Source organism: Colossoma macropomum, unplaced genomic scaffold (genome assembly GCF_904425465.1).
Source record: "Colossoma macropomum unplaced genomic scaffold, Colossoma_macropomum, whole genome shotgun sequence".
In the NCBI taxonomy this organism is placed as follows: Eukaryota; Metazoa; Chordata; class Actinopteri; order Characiformes; family Serrasalmidae; genus Colossoma; species Colossoma macropomum.
This window is the reverse complement of record NW_023494807.1, coordinates 20661938-20680113: the sequence shown is the minus strand read 5'-3', so window position 1 is coordinate 20680113 and position 18176 is coordinate 20661938. Positions and strand designations below refer to the sequence as shown.

At 39.1% G+C, this 18176-nt stretch overlaps 1 protein-coding gene across 1 annotated transcript in view; it reads left to right on the top strand.

The window, feature by feature from the left end:
- Window positions 1-18176, top strand: part of ncana (neurocan a) — a 149521-nt gene that overhangs the window by 30784 nt on the left and 100561 nt on the right. The gene's annotated exons all lie outside the window — the stretch shown is intronic.

Genomic DNA, 18176 nt, shown 5'->3' with positions numbered 1-18176 from the left:
TGTAATCTGTATGAATAGAGTGGATTGAGGTTTGGATGTTGCTGGTCTGTCAGTCTACACTCTTATCTCTTCCTCTAGATCACAACTGTCTGTTTCTTTCTAATTCCATCTCCTCTCCTGTTTTAATTATCTGGAGTGTGTGTGCATGTGTGAATGCCTTTGTGTGCGTGTGCGGATGTGTGAATCTGGAGGAATCAGTAATCATCCACACGCTTCTGTAGCAAGGCTGAGTTTCCCCACAGAGCTGCTGGATGTGTGTGTAATTAAACTGTTGATGTACACACACAAAGACCTGTGTCTCAATTGCGGCGCCATATTGTTGGAAAATGTATGTACAAACCGAGACATTTGAAGGGTAGCATCATCTCATCAGCACTTCTCTTCCAATTTATCATGCAGTCGTTTTAACAGGTAGCTAAAATTTTGGAAGTTTTCATTTTAAAACTCGTATTTCTGTTATAAAAGTTTCTTTATTTTTCAGTATTACTATCTTCAGTACACAATTTCATTTGAATCAGTGCAGCTCTTTGAATAGTAATCAGCTGCTAGCTTGCTTGCTTGTTTACATAGTCCTATTGACTGTTAGCTTTTGTCATGAGGGGCTTCTTTTGTCTTTCAGATACTTTAGGGTATGTCTTTATCTCAGAATGGTATTTTGCATTTCTTATAAAAAAGCTGTTGCCAAGTTCAAAGTAGCATAGGCTATTTTCCAGCATCATGTCTAAGATAAATGAGTGAAATAAAATGTAATTCCAAAACAGTAGCTAGGGGGCAGTATAAAAATATTTGAAAACTTTTCATGCACTTCACGGTAGCTTCTCTTTCTCTAAAGCTTATCCAGCCTCACAACAGTTGCTATGAAAGAACACATTTGTGTTCAGAGCATGGGTAGGTCAAAAGGTTTCATATTATTGATCATATCATTAATCATTGATTCCAGCCTTTTGAATTGTAATTCCAAACCATTGAATGGTAGACTATGGCTCTGTGTATTGTAGCATCTTGGTGAAGAAGGAGACACAGGAGAGGCCATGATTTCTGCTACGAGGAGTGCTTTTTATTAACACCAGCAGAAACACAGCCAGAGATAGCAGGAAAGGTCACTACTAGCCGTAGCTCCGCTCTCAATGGTGAACACAAGACCCATGCTAACTAATAACTAACACAAATAACACATACACACCTTAGACTAACAGAACTACAACATTAACGACATTAAACAACAAATCGTCCCTTTTTACGGGAGGGGGGGGGGTTCATTTTACACCCAAAATGCTCTAGAAAGAAGTAAAACCAGCAACACTTGATGACTGAAGAATTCCACACACTTTATTTGTAGCCAACTTGTTTTGCCACATAGGCCTACATCAGGTCTTCATCATACCCAAAATGTTCTACAGCTATAAAAATAGTGCACAAACATGTCAAAATGAATTAAGGCCATCAAAACGTCAACACTAGTGTCCTTATAACAGGCATACTTTGTCAGTCACGACACAATCACCTCAGAAACACTACCAGAACAGCATTAAGGCAGATTCGCTGTTTTCTATAAATCTATAAAGTAGTAAAGAGTTATTTGACCTGTAGTTTTGTTTCGTATTGTAAGTACTTATGTAAACAACGCACCCCACAACCCAGGAGGATAAGTGGCTTAGATGAGTGAGTGAGTGAGTGTAAACAATGCAGTGTTTTTTAGATTTGAATTGATTCAAAATGTTGATTTTGTTCCCTAAACTAAAATTTGCATTGTTTCTTTGAAAGTATTTATTGGAGAATAGGACCAGCTTTACTCTTGTTATTGCATGTTACCGCATGAAATGTATTGTTAGGTTGAACTGATAATCCATTTTTAATGGTGAATGAATTATGTCATTACATCAGAAAAACATTACAAAGCAAACTGTTACATCATTAATATGTATGAACAAACACGGTAATTGCAACTAAAAAAACTGTTGAACTCTTGCTAGCTAGGTGTTAGATTAGACAGCCAAAACTTTATTTAACTCTATTTCATTGATGTTTGCATTCGCTAATGCTTGTTCACTGTTGATATTGTACAGCTTTTATTGGTGTTAGTACTGCTATACTAGTTTTCCGCTGCTGTCGGAACAAAACCTTGTACTTCCATAAAGGTAACTTTACAGGAGAAGGAAAAAACATAGTTTACTTTCAGTGTAAGTCAATGGAACCATACATTTTTTCCAAGTAATTTTGGGCCATTTAATTTGATCCATTCATCATGAAATTTACACACAATGTAAAGGACAACAGGCATTTTCAAATTATGTGAAAAAGTGAAAAATGACATAAATGAAGATACAAGGTTTTGTTCCGAGAGCAGCGCTTTGTAGTATTCGGTATTGGTTCGTAAAGAAGATCTAATATCTCCCATCCCTGCTTTAAATCACTGCAATGTGTGGTCTTGTGGCATTTGTTAAATTCAAGCCACATGCTTCTGCAGCCCAACCCTCTCTCAAAGAGTAGTGGAGACCGCTCGATCGATGAGGGTTATGGCACTGCAACACTTCCAATATGGCTGCCTGTGCTATAGGGCTCATCCATCAACCCTGCCACTAGAACTTTGATTAAGTGAAGGGTCCTAACAGGGCGCTGTCTGCACTCGGGGGATTTATGATCAGGCCCTAGGGGGATGTCCTCATGTTTGCTGTAATGGAGGGGGACATGCCGGGCGGATCAAGACCATAGCATTGGACAACTTCCACGGGTATGATTTAAAGAGAGGGCTGATGTCTTCTTACTGCAGTAGCTGGAGGGAGTTGGCTAGCATGCTAGCTCTTTACTAATCGCATGTTCTGTACATCTTGCCTTATCATAGCATTTATCCAAAAGCTTTGTGACACTTTATGGCAAACCCTTAGCTGGTGATCTACGTCTTTGGCTTCCTTTATACGTGTCAACTTCTCTGCTGGCCGACGTTCCCCCAGGCGTGTGTTTTCGGCGATTAGATAATCCACTTATTTCTAGTCACCCAGTCTAGGGATGAAGTAAGAAGTGGAAAAGAAGCCATCAAAGTGTCTCAGAACTGGGGCTTTTGCATAAGCCTCTCAAACGCATATGTTCTGACTAACATCACCATTAACTCTTTGATTCCAAGGCTATTTCTGCCTTTTAAGCTACTCTCCTCTGTTAATACTGTGATTTCCCAAGGCTGTTGTTGAATTTACTTTAGATAGCCCACACCAAGGAAAAACAAATTTTATCTCACTTTTTTTTAAATAAAAGTTTGACGGAGTATGTTTCAAAACATACAGCTCACTCCCCAGTGCATGCAGTCAGTACATCACTGCTGTCGGGACAAAACCTTGCATCTCCGTTTTTGTCTTTTTTCAGTTTATACATAATTTGAAAAATTCATGCTGAATGTACGAAAAGAAACAGCCAAAAATGACATGGGGAAAAAAAGCTGGTTCCATTGACTTGCATTAAAAGCAAAGAAGGTTTTATCTTTCTCCTGTAAAATGATCATTTCAGAGATACAAGGTTTTATTCCGACAACAGCGATATGGAAATGAAGCTGATTAAACAGCCTCCATTCAACTGACTGTTTTGTGATGTCATCCCTGGTAATTCATGTTGAAGTTATAGGTTTCAGCCAGAGGTCATTCACATATATCAGTCTAAAAGACACAAATTAAATAGCCTGTTTTATTTGAAAGGATAAGGAGAGGCTGGAAAATGGTCATAAAATGAACAGGTAAATGTAAAATGTTAGATTGATGTAATTTGCTAGTTCAGACGTCTTGAGCATATGGTTGTAGTATGAAAAGAGATTGTATGAATGCTGGAGTGGTGGAAACTCTGAGAACTTGGGCTGGAATTCTTCAGCTTTAAGCTAGAAGACCAGACACTCTCCAGCTTGATGAACAGAGGTAGGAATAAGAGATAAGTCTGAGGAACAGAGAGAAGATGAGATAGTGGGCTGCAAAAACTTTGTCACAGGAAACAGAGGCTAGAGATGGAAATTTACAGGACGTCAGATTGGAAGGCGATGGAGCTTCAGGCACGGTGTTCCTCTCAAGCATGAAAGTAAAAAGAAGGAATATTTTGGGAAAATATACCCAGATTATTATTTTATATAAAATCCAATGAAACTCTCATCTCTCTCATCCACTCACTCCCCCTCTCTCGCTCCCTCTCTCTTGCTTTTTCTCTTTTTTCTCTCTCTCTCCTCTCTCTTTATATTTCCCTTTCACTGTTTATCTTTCTCTCATCCACTCTCTCCCTCTTTTTTCTTTTGTCTCTCCTTCTCTCTCTCTGTTTCTCCCCCTCACACTCTCTCTGTCATTCTCTTCCCTTTCTTTTACTCTCTCAATCTCTCCCCCTGTCATGCTCCATCTTTCTTTTTTTCTGTTTTCTTTCTCTCTGGCTTGCTTTCCCCCTTGCTATTTTTTTCTCACATGCTTTTTTCTCTTCTCTATCTCTCTTCCCCCCCTCTCCTTCTCTTTCTCTTTTCTCTTTCTCTCTCTCTCCCCTCTCCCTCTCTTTATTTCTTTCCTCTTTCTTTCTCTCTCTCACCTCCCTCTCCCTCTTCTTTTCCCTCTTTCTCTCTTTTGTCTCTCTCTCTCCCCCTCCCTCTCTTTCTTTCTTTTTTTTCTATTCCCTCTCCTTCTCTTTCTTTCTTTCCTCTTTCTCTCTCTCTCCTCTGTCTCCCTCCCTTTTTTCTTCTCTTTTTTCCTCTTTCTATCTTTTCTCTCTCTTTTTTTTCTCTCTGTCTCTGCCCCCTCCCTCTTTCTTTCTTTCCTCTTTCTCTATCCCCTCTCCTTCTCTTTCTTTCTTTCTTTCTTTCTTTCCTCTTTCTCTGTCTCTCTCTCTCCCCCTCCCTCTTTCTTTCTTTCCTTTTTCTCTATCCCCTCTCCTTCTCTTTCATTCTTTCCTCTTTCTCTCTCTCTCTCCTCCCTCTCCCTCCCTTTCTTCTTCTCTTTTTTCCTCTTTCTCTCTTTTCTCTCTCTTATGTCTTTCTCTCTGTCTCTCCCCCTCCCTCTTTCTTTCTTTCCTCTCTCTCTCTCTCTCTCTCTCTCTCTCTCTCTCTCTCTCTCTCTCTCACACACACACACACACCCCTCTCCCTCTCTTTCCTCTTTCTCTCTTTTTCAGTCTTTAATGATAATTGGTATGAATTGTGTTCTGTATGTGTGTGAATGCTCACTCTTGCAGTGCGTCCAACAATAAAGGCAGCACGGAGCTTCTTTAATACAGTCAAACATTAAAACACTGTAGTGCACAGAAAGCTCCACTTCCTGATCCATTTTACTACAACCACCATAGACATCCATTCATCATACCTACTCCAGGGGCAGATTTTTATAAGACAAAGCCAAATTCTGTGAATGTATCACTGGCAAGATGCTAGGTAAAATAGGGTTAATAGCTGTTCTCGGGATACATCTCTTCAAATTAGCAGTTTGAAAAGCCGCCTGAGTGTCTTCCCAGCTAGAAGCAGTATCGAGGGGACCTGCGGTGTGGCCCATTAGCCGGTCTAATGGTCCGGAACCCAAGACGTTGCTGGTTCAGATCTCCAATTTGAATGGCCTGCCGCTGCTTCTTTGTGCCATCCAACCCCAATTACTGCGGCAAGGAGCAGAGCTAACCGATGAGATTTAAATCACGGCCAACTGAAAGGCTCCGAAAGCCTGAAAGGCCTGAAAAGCTAAATGGCTGCGCGGGGTGGGGTGGATGGGGTTTGCCAGGGAGTTTACAGTTGGAGGCATTAGCTGCGTCAGGCTGTTCAGTCATTCAGAAACTCATTCCCCATTTCAATCTCAATAGACTCTCTCTCGGGCACCATTGGATTCAGAGCAGAGAGCACGGCCTTCCCAGGCCTGTAAATAAGTCTCTCTTTAGCTGTCCCCTTTGCTTTTTCTCTTTTGCTTCCATCTCTCACTCTTGCTCTCTTGCTCTTTCTGTCCCTCTTTCTCTCCTTTCCTCTCTCTCTCCTCCTCCTTTCGCTTTTGCTCCCTTGCCCTCAGTCCTGCCCTAGCTGGTCCTACATGGCTGTGGAACATTGGCTGCTCTCCAAAACCATGATTTGGCACTTTCTCACACCGATCCTTCCTTTCTCTCCTCTGTTTCCCTTTCTCACCCCCCTTCTCTCTCCCCTTCTCTCTCTTTTTCTCTCTTTTCTTTCTCTCTTTAGCTTTCACTGTTTTCTCTCTCTCTTCTCTCTCTCTTTCTCATCTAGCCTCTCTCTCTCTTTTGCTTTTTTCTCTTTTCTCTCTTCTCTTTCTTTCTTTACCTTTCACTGGTTTTCTCTCTTTCTCTCTCTCTAAATCTCTCTCCCCCTCTTTTGCTTTTTCTTTTCTTTCTCTTTTGTCTTTTCTCTCTCCCTCTCTTGCTCTCATTTTCATCTCTCTCTCTCCCTGTCTCTCGTTCCCTCTCTTTTTTCTCTTCTCTCTGTTTCTCTCTCTTATCTCTCTCACCGATGTTCCCCCTTTTTCATGCCCTTTATTCTGTTCTCTCTCTCTCACGCCATCTCCTTTTTCTGTCACTCCCTCTCTCTTTTCCTTTTTTCTCTGTCGCTTTCTCTTGCTTCCCCTCTTTCTCTGTCTCTCTCAAACCCACTCTCACCCCTTCACTTTCTCTCTTTTCTTTCTCTCTCTCTATATATCTCTATCTCTTTTCCCCTCTACCTTTCTCTTTACTGTCTTTTCCCTCCTTCTCTCTATCCCTGTTTCCTTCTGTTTCTCTCTTTTGCTTTTCTAGCATTCTCTTTTTCCTTTTCTGTCTATCCTTGCTTCTACTTCAATTTCTCTCTCTCTGTTTTTCTTTCTTTTTCTCTTTACTGTTCATTAGTTTTCTTTCTAACATGCACATTCTCTCACACTCATCTCACTGCCTCTATCTGTCTTCATCCCGCTCTCTTTCCTTCGCTCTTCTCTTCATTACACTCTCACTCTCTCTCTCTCTTTATCTCTCTGCTCTCACTATCTTTCTCATTCTCTCTCTCTGTTTCTTTCTACTTTCTTCTCTTGGAGGTTTTTCTTTGGCAGCTCTTCTATGTGCTGTGAGCTAAGCAAGGTTGGGCTTTAGGCCAGTGTGTGGATCTCACTGCCAGACTCTCTCTCTCTCTCTCTCTCTCTCTCTCTGGGTGGTGCGCGTTCAGTGGGCACTGGGTTCTCTCGCTCTCTCCGCATGAATAATGGATGGGGCTACATAAGCTCTCTTCACTCTCGGCTGCTCTCTGCCAGGGGTTGAGTTGGCGAAACGCGAACAGCAATGTGTTCAGAAAGCCAGAGACATGGACCCCCCACCCAACCATCCACACTAATTCCCACCATGCATCATGGTTGTAAATCTCTGACCTCACAAAGATTCGATTCGAATGCAGTTCTTTCGGAAACGGTTGACTTCGCAAAAGTTTCACCTCCCTTAATTATCGTCACCATGTTAAAATAAATTTCAATAACTTTTTTTTTCCCTTCATCTCTTCTAGACTTTCCAGGTTTGTTGAGGCCATTTAGCCTACGTCAAAGTGATGTTTAGATTAAAAAGGGCTGGCAGTAATCTGGGTGTGTCTGCTTGATCTCGGTTGTCAACTAAATTTGGTTAATTGGTTGATTGAGTAATTAAGGGTGAAATTACTTTTTTACTACTTTTTTAAGAGAACCAGTTGGTGTCGTGTCACTTTTCCCCTTCAACAAATGAAATGGTGTTGTAAAAACTATATTTGTGTTTGTTCAGGTTGTTTTGGCTTTATATTAAATTGTCTAAAAAATTGTCCAAAGATCTGAAACAGTTAAATGTGACAAATCTACAACAACAGACTAAATCAGGAGGGGGCAAATACCTTTTCATGGCAATGTACGTTTAAGAACTAACAAAGGATCAATGTAGGCCAATGTGAAATGAATAAAAAGATTCTGGAAGTCATATTTACATTAATCAAACCAGGAAAATCGTCTACTCACTCGATGTTAGAGCAACAGGTTTTCGTGTATAATAAGCAGGTGGTTTTAGTGATGGAAGCTGCCCCTTCACATGAACCAATGATAGAGCATTAATATTTATCTTTGCGTATGTTTTAATCTCAAATGTGAGTGCCATACAGGCCAGTTTAATCTGACTGATTTATCAAACTGTCAGCAGTTATGTTAAGAAAAGCTAACTAGGTAGCTAACTGATATTAACATTTTTCTGTAATAACATGTGTCATCAGACATCACATTGAACTAAAAATGTGCATTTCCTGAAGAAAATGTGGATTGAATGCGCAGCTTAAGCTGCTTAAGCTATGTTTAAGATTAAGCTAAGATGTTGCTAGGTGGTTGCTATTTTATCCTAAGTGTTGCTATGTGGTTGCTATGGTATCCCAGGTGGTTGCTAGGATGTTGTTAGGCAGTTACTGTGATATCCCATATGATGTTGCTAATGTACTTGTCTTATAATTCTGTAAGTAGAGTGCACACTTTTTCACACACTATTCCCCCTTTCATTTCCTAAAGGAAAAAATCATTATTTTTTTATTATTTTTTACGAAAACCATACAGATCAAAAAGCTGTATACAAGCACACTATTCCGGGAGCAGTGTTGATATCTCGAAAACAGAGTTGGAACAGTGTTGATATCTCGAAAACTGCAGGACAAAAATCTGGCAGAAAAATAAGAATAATAAGAGTAATATACTGTCAGATCACTAATGATTTTTTAGGAAATGCATTAACGCATAAGTCTACCAGCCAACACAAGTCTACCATTTAATAGCTTTGATGTTGAGCTGTGAATGTGGTCTTCCACATAGTTTAATCCAAAACTTTTTCAGCTTCAGGAATGAAATACAAACAGCACCACCCTCCAGATGATCAGGACAGGCATTATTCCTCAGTAACACCTTCCCACCATTTCTAAAGCCCTATTCGGATGGGATTAGTTTTATATGAGGAGGTGTTGTAATGCGAGTTTGCCACAGGATGTCTGTAAGGTTTATGACCAATTCACATAGGACAAGAAATCTCAATATAAGTGACAGAGATGGGAATAGCTACTAGATTTATTCATCACCTTTACTCCAGAAAGGAGTAGAAAACATGTTGAAATATTTTTTATTTGCTCTAGCTGTCTTAAGATGTCTTAAGTGAATGCACTGTGTCATTAGCATACCCTGGAAATTTCTAGGCAACAGCATAAAAAACATCACTGCATAAAAAAAAAGTTTTGAGGTAGGATTTTAATCCAGTATGAATCTGCCATCTCTGTAGCCTTTACATGTCTGCTAAGTAATCATTCCAGAATAAAATACCTTTTATAATTTGCTAAACTCAGAACTCCTTCATTATTAGTAGTCCTGTTTTTATCAGCATCACAGTAATGTAATAACAAAACCTGGTAACTGAAAATGGTGCATTCCTTTATTTTCCAAACAACTAAAATGGAGCTTGATTTACCCAATTCATTAATCCTTAAATTCATGATAACATTACTGAAATCTACAACATATTTGGCGATGGCTGAATTAAAAAGAGAAGGAAAATGAAATATCTGGAAAGTGCCTCACAAGGCAATGCGCTTTGTGTCTTGTTGGGCAGCATTTGGTAAGTTGAATGAATCCACTTTACTAGCCTAATGCAAGTCTATTTGGCGGTTAGTCGCACAGCGTGCTGATATTGTTCGGAAGTGTGGTGCCCTTCGCACTATGCTGATGCGTGATGAGGTTTTAGTCTGGTCTATTTATTGTAATTTGGGGAAATTACACAGATCCTTTATCCTGTATGAATAGGCCAGTCAAATCACACACAAATTGCATTACCAGACCTCCTCTTTTAAAACTAATCCTGCTCCAATAGGGCTTTAGCTCACTAAGAAACACTGGTAAAAATTACATTTCCTTACCTCCCCATGTAAAATGAATCCTGTCCAAATAGGACTTAATAACTCGTCTTAATAAATAGTCTAATAACTCTAATTTACTGCCACCGCCGTTCTCACTGCATGTTTGTTTTGAGGAGTTGTTTCTTCACCTGATGGAGGAACAAATGTTTATAGATGATTGTCCATCATAACTTTACAAACAGTTAATCTAAACACTGAACAGTAAACACTACTCCCTCCATTAAATGAGGAAAAACTCCTCAGAACAAATCTGTAGTGTGAACGTCAATGGCAGTGAATTCATCAGAATTGCTAGGCTATGAGATGTGAAATAGGATTCAACTGATATTTCTAAATTGCTGTATGATTTGATAAAGTCAGTCAGAGTGGTTTGGTGTGAAATGCTCTGTTCTAGAGAAACGTGGTGAGTCAGAATTGTTTACACTGGTAGTGATAGGAACCAGACATCCAAAGCATTTATTGCCTCTAAAAGCATTAAATAGTTATGAATACACTGCCTGATGCCTGAGACATTGTTCTATAGTAGTTTTGAAATATGCTTTTGGCCTGAAGTATATAGTATACCAGGAATGCAGAAAATGGGGGTACTGAGGAGGCTACAGCACTCCCAGATTTCAGGATTGCAGCTGCTAAAAACAATAATAATGTTGTTAATAATATAATAATACAGGGATCTATTATCTGAACTTTTGACCCATGTGTGCTTGCTTTAGAGTGGAGTTTGTATTTTTCTATTTTTCTTTGAATATTTTCATAACCTGCATTAGTTAACAATGTATTTTCATTCAAGTGAGCCGAATCGCTTGACAGCTGCGGGCCACTAAAACACACCCTGAGGTGCAAGGAACAAAAGTGTACGCAGAGACAGACCTAATGAAGTTTTTATCAACTGTTGTATCTCCCGCTCAGTGCGCTTTCCAGTGTTGAATCTCATCGTGCAACTGTTGGTGTGACACAATCTGTTACTGCACCACATGTCAACAATCTGATTGGTCGCCTCTCAATTGGCATAAGATGATGTGCATCAGTGCTCTAGTGTGTAAGCTATATGTATACATTCTCATCTCTCGCCTCATTATAGTGCAGTATGACTCGTTTTATTTGATGTAAATTATCAAAAAAAAATCTAATGGAAACAAGGCAAATCATTTTGCACATCATCATTCACATTTAAGCTCCTCAAAATTTCAGCTCCCCCCAACTTAAAACACCTTCTCGTGTCCCTGTATTGCACCCAAAAAGACCTTATTTTTTCAGATATACCACTTTTTACCATTATCGACCTTACCTATAAAAACCTCATAAGACGTACAGGTTTACTGGTAGTTTTGGATAGTAAATATAGTTGCTGTTATGTTGGCTGTGTAGACATAGACCTACTTCAGCGTAAAGTATGAGAAAGATAAATAAAGCGTAGATGTTTTTGAAGGGCACACAAAACAAATTTTCTTTTCATTTTTGAAATACAAGACTTTGATGTACTATGTAAACGTTGTTAAACTATCAAAAAGTAACATTTTCACTACTTATGGAAACACAATTAGATATCCACCTATCTAAAAAAATGTGTGTCTGTGTCAGTATTGGTATCAGCTGATGCACAAGGTTTCAGTATTGGTATTGGAAATAAACAAGTGCCGTTATACAATCTCTTATTATGTATAACTAGTTGTGTACTGGCTACATCATTAGCATGCTATGAAATGAACTATAAAGTTTTTAGTTTTAAAAGTTTAAGCAGTCATTACCGCAGCGTCCGTGTTTTCGTTGCACGGCTGGTATAATTAGGCATTAATATAATGAGATTAAAAGGAACCGGTGGAAGATAGCACGACCACCCACAGAGAGGGTGAGGGGGGGGGTCAGTGAGGGATTTTCTTGGGCCTAAAGAGAATGAGGGAAATGCGGTGAGTGCCAGAACGAAGGGAAAGAACAAGAGAAAGAGAGAGGGAGGGTGAGGCCTGGAGAGAGAGGGAGAAAGAAAAGAGGGAAAGTTCATTATCATTCTGCGAGTGTGATCACCAGGGTACCTGATTGCCATTCCATATTCGATTAAAATGAGGAACTTTTCCAACTTTTCCTATTCAGCGTGTGGACGCGCATTTACATTCATCTTTCTCCTTGTGCACAGTCATAAAGGACACTGGCAGACTAGTAAAGCCCAGTGTTTTTCATTTTTCATCAGGGAAGGGAGCGCATCTCATCAGTAAAGCGTATGTGTGTGTGTGTGTGTGTGTGTGTGTGTGTGTGTGTACATTTTCGACATTTTCAGAAATGTCCATATATGTCTACAGTCTCCTCCAAATGTATTAACAGCAAGGCCAACTCTTTTCTTTTTGCTGTACACTGAAGACAAACAATGAGTATGAGAAGATAGATCAGAATTTCAGCTTTTACTTCCTGATATTATGTCTTGAAGTGTTCAACAACATAGCACATTTTGTTTGAACCCAGCCGTTTTTCAAGTGAGCAAAAATGGTGGAACATGTGACTGACGTGTTTCTTGTTGCCCAGGTGCACCCTGTTAGACTGATTGTTTAAACAGTTAATAGCTCTGAAAGTCTGCTCTTGGTTTGAGCCCTTTGTTTTGCCTGTGAGACTGCATTTGTTGTTTAAAAGCATAAACCAACATGAAGACCAGAGAGTTGTCTATGGGACAAAAGCAAGCCATTGTGATGCTGAGAAAAGAGGGAAAATCAATCAGCACCATTGCACAAGCTTTGGGCATAGCCAGTACAACAATTTGGAATGTACTAGAAAAAGAAAGAAACCCCTGGTGTACTAACGAGTAAACATTGAACAGATCAGCCGAGGAAAACAGCAGCAGTTGATTCCAGAAACACTGTGAGAGCTGTGAAAAAAAAACGTAAAAACAATAGTCAGTGACATCACCAGCAATCTCCACAGGGCAGGGTTGAAGGTATCAAAATCCACCAATTAAAGAAGACTTTGAGTGCAGAAATATGTAAGAGATACTACAAGGTGCAAAACACTTACCAGCACTAACAATTGAAAAGCTAGATTGGAAGTGGAGTTTTATGGACTGATAAAACCAAGATTAACCTCTACCAAAAGGAAGGAAAGGCCAAAATGTGGAGAAAGAAAAGATCTGCTCATGATCCAAAACTTACAAGCTCACTGAACAAACATGGTGGAGGTAGTGTCATAGCCATTGGACTTACATGGCTTCTTCTGGAACAGACTCCGTAATCTTTGTTGATGGTAGCAGCAGAATGAATTCAGAAGTCTACAGAAACATTCTGTCTGCTAATTTACAGAGAAATGTATTCAATCTAATTGTGAGGAACTTCATCATGCAGTGAGACCTAAAACACACTACAAACACAACAAAGGACTTCATCAGGAGTAAAAAGTGGAAGGTTTTAGACTGGTCAAGTCACTCACCAGACCTTAACCCAATTGAGCATGCATTTCAGCTCCTGAAGAGGAGAAACCCCCAAAACACACAATAACTAAAAGAAGCTGTGGTGAAAGCCTGGAAGAGCATCACTAAACAAGAACCAGTTTGAAACAGTGTGGTGATGTCAGAGGGCCACCAGCTTCATGCAGTTATTGCAAGCAAAGGATATGCAACCAAATATTAAGTGTTATTTATTTTAATGTCCTACTAACTGTTCTAAGTTAACGTATCTAGATGTAAATATCAGGAAATTAAAGCTGAAATTATGATCTATCATCTCATGTCATTCTTTTGATTTCAAACCTAAACGTCTTCAGTGTAGAGCAAAAACAAATGGTGGCCTTGTCATTCCAATACTTTCAGGGAAGAATGTGTGTATTAACAAAGCATGTTATTGTATTATTACTACACATAGCTACATGCATATTATTGCTGTTGGAACTCGAATCTCCTAAATGGAGCAGAAAAAATGTTGTAATAATGTAAGTTAATGATGTAAAGAGATTTCATTTCAAGTCATTTTGGAGCATTTCTGTTGGTCCGTTTCAAATTATGCAAATTAAATATGATGATTTTTGCACAACAGTGATGATATGTATGACCATTTGTATGACCTCAAGTGTGTGTGTGTGCGTAGACTGGCACCTGTGATCTCATGATGCCCTTCCTTCTGACTGATGTCATTGCACTTCTCAGCTGAAAGAGACTCACTTTTCAGTCTTATCTCTGTGTGTATGTGTGTGTGTGTGTGTGTGTGTGTGTGCGAGAGAGATACGGCTGCTCTTTGAGCTCTGGATCCGACAGTGAGAGCAGCTTGGCTGTAGTCTTGCTGATGGTGAGAGATTGGATGAAGGTCAGGGCTTTGCTTTATGGATCATCAACACTGAATAATTCTAAATACACTGGGGGGGCGGGTGGGGCGGAAGGAAAATATACTGTTTGACATTCAGGAAAGATTACTAAAATCATGTAAAACTTAAAGAACTCCACACACTCCATTTATAAAGCAGATCTGAGTGTCAGTGACCTGAAATCTATTGACTTTAGAAAAGACCAAAGAGCCTCAAAATTACTACTCTCCTAAAAAACCAGGCCTCTCCAAACAGTGACAAACAGACATTTACATTACATTTATATTACACATTTACTTAGACACCTGCTCATTTTCATGTTTCTCCTGAAATCAAGGGTATTAATAAGGATTTTGTCCCTTTTTTGTTGCAGTAACAGCCTCTACTCTTCTGGTAAGCCTTTACACTAGATGTTGGAACATTGCTGTTAAAATTTGATTGCATTCAGTCATAAGTGCATTAGCGAAGTCAAGTACTGATGATGGATGATTAGTTCTGAATCACAAATGCCGCTCCTACTAATCCCAAAAGTATTGGATTGTGCTTCATCACTCCAGACAATGCAGTTCCAGCCCATTGCCGGGGGTCTTTATACCCCACTTGCTGATGCGTAGTATTGGGCATGGTGACCTTAGGCACCTGTGTGGTTGTTCCAGAGCACTGGATTCTGTTTGCAATGTTTTTCTATGGAGATTATGTAAACTGTGTGAAATTGAATGCCCATGTCAGCAGTGGGTGCACCTGAAAGTAGCGTTTTGCCTCGAGGAACATGTCTTGCAGACTATAACTGTCTAGCAACTGCCTCGCTTGTAAATTGCTTTCAATAAAAGCATCGGCCAAACAAATAAATGTTTAATATTATAAATGGTATTCGTCCCTAAAAGGAGATCGCACATTGACAGCCTATCTGACCACAAAAAACTTCAAAATGTAGAGAGTAGGCCAGCCTGGCCACTGAAACTGGCCACCATTGGCACCACAGAGAGGACTGACTGCTCTTACTGACCTGCAGTTCAGAACAGTTCGCTCCCAATCTAATTCGGTTACAAATAGCAGTAAGAAGTAGCATTTCTAGAATGCTGCACTAAAGGAAAAACTGGCTGTGTCTGCTTTAGAGAAGAGCAAACTGATCATACACACAGCAGGATTTATGGTTACCTCTCACAACCTAAAGAACAACCAATAAGGAAAGAAAAGAATAGCTCTGTCTTTCTCTGTTAATGACCATTTTCTATTTTTCTTTTATGTTTTTATGTTAATGGCTTTGAGAATAATGTACCTTGTAATATTCATGCCAATAAAGATATGTTAAAGACAGAAAGAGAGGAGACATTAGAGAGGAGAGAAGATAGAGAGAGCTAGGAGAAAGAAAGAGAGCAAGACAAAAAGAAAGATAGAAGAGATAACGAGAGAAATGAGACTGAGAGAAAAAGACAGAGAGAGTGAGAGAGAGAGAGAGGCAAAGAGACAGAGAGAGAGGAAAGAGAGTGAGACAAAAATAAAGATAGGAAAGGTGGAGAGAGAGATAGGAGACAGAGAGACAAAACAGACAGGGAGAGGAAAAAGAGAGCAAAAGAAAGAGAAGAAAGAGAGAGATAGAGAGAGGTAGGAGAAAGAAAGAGAGAGAAAGAGATAAGAAGAGAAAGATAGATAGGAGACAGGGAGAGAGGAAAGAGAATGCGAGAGAAAGAGGAGAAAGAGAGGGAAACAGGCAAGTATAGAGAGAGGTAGGAGAAAAATAGGAGAAAAAGATAAGAAAATAGAGCAGTGAGAGACAGAGGGAGTGAGAGAGAAAGAAGAAAGAGAGGGAGACAGGCAAGTATAGAGAGAGGTAGGAGAAAGAAAAAGAGAGTGGAGAAAGAATGAGAGAGATTGAAGTAAGAAAAACAGAAATCAGAGGGTGGAATACAAAAAAAGGAGAGGAGAGAGAATAAAAGAGACAGAAAATAGAGAACTAAGAAAAAGAGAGTGAGAGATAGGAGACAGGGAAAGAGAGAGAAACAAGGGAGGGAGACAGCAGAAAGAAAAGAGCAAGAGAAAGAATTAAGAGGGAGAGATAAGAGAGAGGAGTGAGCAATCTAGAAGAAACAGAAGGAGGGACAGGAATGAGAGCGAGAGAGAAAGAAAGAGCAGAGAGGAGAAGGACAAAAGAGATAGAGAGAAACGGAAGAAATAGAGGGGGGCAGGCAAGGATAGACAGAGGTAGGAAAAAGAAAGAGTGTTAGAGAAAGAAACAGAGAGAGACTCAAAGAATGAGAGAGAGTGCGAGAGAGAGAGAGGAGAAAGGAGAGGAAAGAGATAGGGGAAAGAGAGGGAGTGAGAGAAAGAGGAAGAAGAGAGGGAAATAAGAAAGAAAGGTAGGAGAAAGAAAGAGTGTTAGAGAAAGAAATATAGAGAGAGAGACAAAGAATGAAAGAGAGAGAGAGAGACAGGAGAAAGGAGAGAAAAGAGATGGGGAAAGAGAGAGGGAGTGAGAAAGAGAAAGAGGAAGAAGAAAGGGAAATAGGAAAGAAAGACAGAAGAAAGAGTGAGACAAAAAAGAAAGACAAAAGAGAGAGAGAGGAAAGAGAGAAAGTGAGAGAAAAGGAAGAAAGGGAGGGACATAAGCAAGGAAGGTAGGAGAAAGAAAGAGTGGGAGAAAGAAGAGACAGAGATACAAAGAAAGGGAGAAAGAAACTAGAAAAAAAGAGAAAGAAGAGAGGGAGCTTGGAGAAAGGAGCGAGAGAGCTAGCAGAAACAGAGAGGAACTGAGAGAGAGTGAAAGAGAGAGAGAGAGAGAGTTGGATGACAGCACTATAAAGTCTTTGGTGGAATCCTTTCCTCCTTAATGAATGTCTCTGTGTGACCCTCCGCAGTAAAGCCTCATTTCAGATTCTGATCATGACTGTGACACTGAGGGCAGAATTTCTCTCTACTGGAGAAACACAGAACTGAGGAGAACGTTTGTCTGCTGTTTGGCTTCTTCACACCGAATCGTACACCAATCCTGACTACTGCTTTCATCACTCCTTCATCGCCCACCAGCACCTTTTACAAACAGCTGCACTCAGGCATCGATCAGAGGGGGGATGCAGGGGGATGGCAATTTAGTGCCAAGCTAATTCAGTAGTGAATAAAGGTGTGAATCATACTTGTAATTAAAGACATCTACTGTGTACAGTATCAACAAACAGGTACTGTACAGGTACATTTTAGTCCACCCTCCAAGATACATATTCTTATATATTGACTTACTTTCTCAAAATGTTGACTCAATATCTAAGTCATGACTCGTTTTCTCAAAATAATATTGACTTCATATCTCAAAATAGTGACTTACTTTTACAAATTGTTGACTCAATATCTAAGTAATGACTAATTTTTTTAAATATTGACTGAATATCTGAAAAAATGACTTACTTTCTTAAAATGTTGACTCAATATCTAAGTAATGACTTGTTTTTTCAGAATATTGACTTATCTCAAAATAATGACTTACTTTCTTGAAATGCTGACTTCATATCTAAGTAATGACTCAATTTTTCAAAATATTGCCTTATCTCAAAATAATGAGTTACTTTCTCAAAATATTGACTTGATATCTAAGTAATGACTCATTTTTTAAATATTGACTTAATATCTAAAAATGATGACTTACCTTCTTGAAATGTTGACTCAATATCTAAGTAATGACTTGTTTTTTTCAAAACATTGACTTAATATCTCAAAATAATTACTTACTTTCTTAAAATGTTGACTCAATATTTAAGTAATGACTTGTTTTTTCAAAATAATAACTTTTTTTTTAAATATTGACGGTATCAAAATAATTACATACTTTCTTGAGATTTTGAGATACTATGTGAAAGTAATAAGATTTTATATTTCAAGAAAGTTATAATTATTTTGAAAGTCTTGATTTTGACATTAAAAGTCATTTTTACACAGCAATTCAGTATTTTGAGGAAATAAATAATTCTAATTAGTATTTTTAAAATAAGTCATAATTTTGAGCTACTAAGTCAATATTTTGAGCAAGTAAGTCATTATTTTAAGATGTTGACATACTGATACC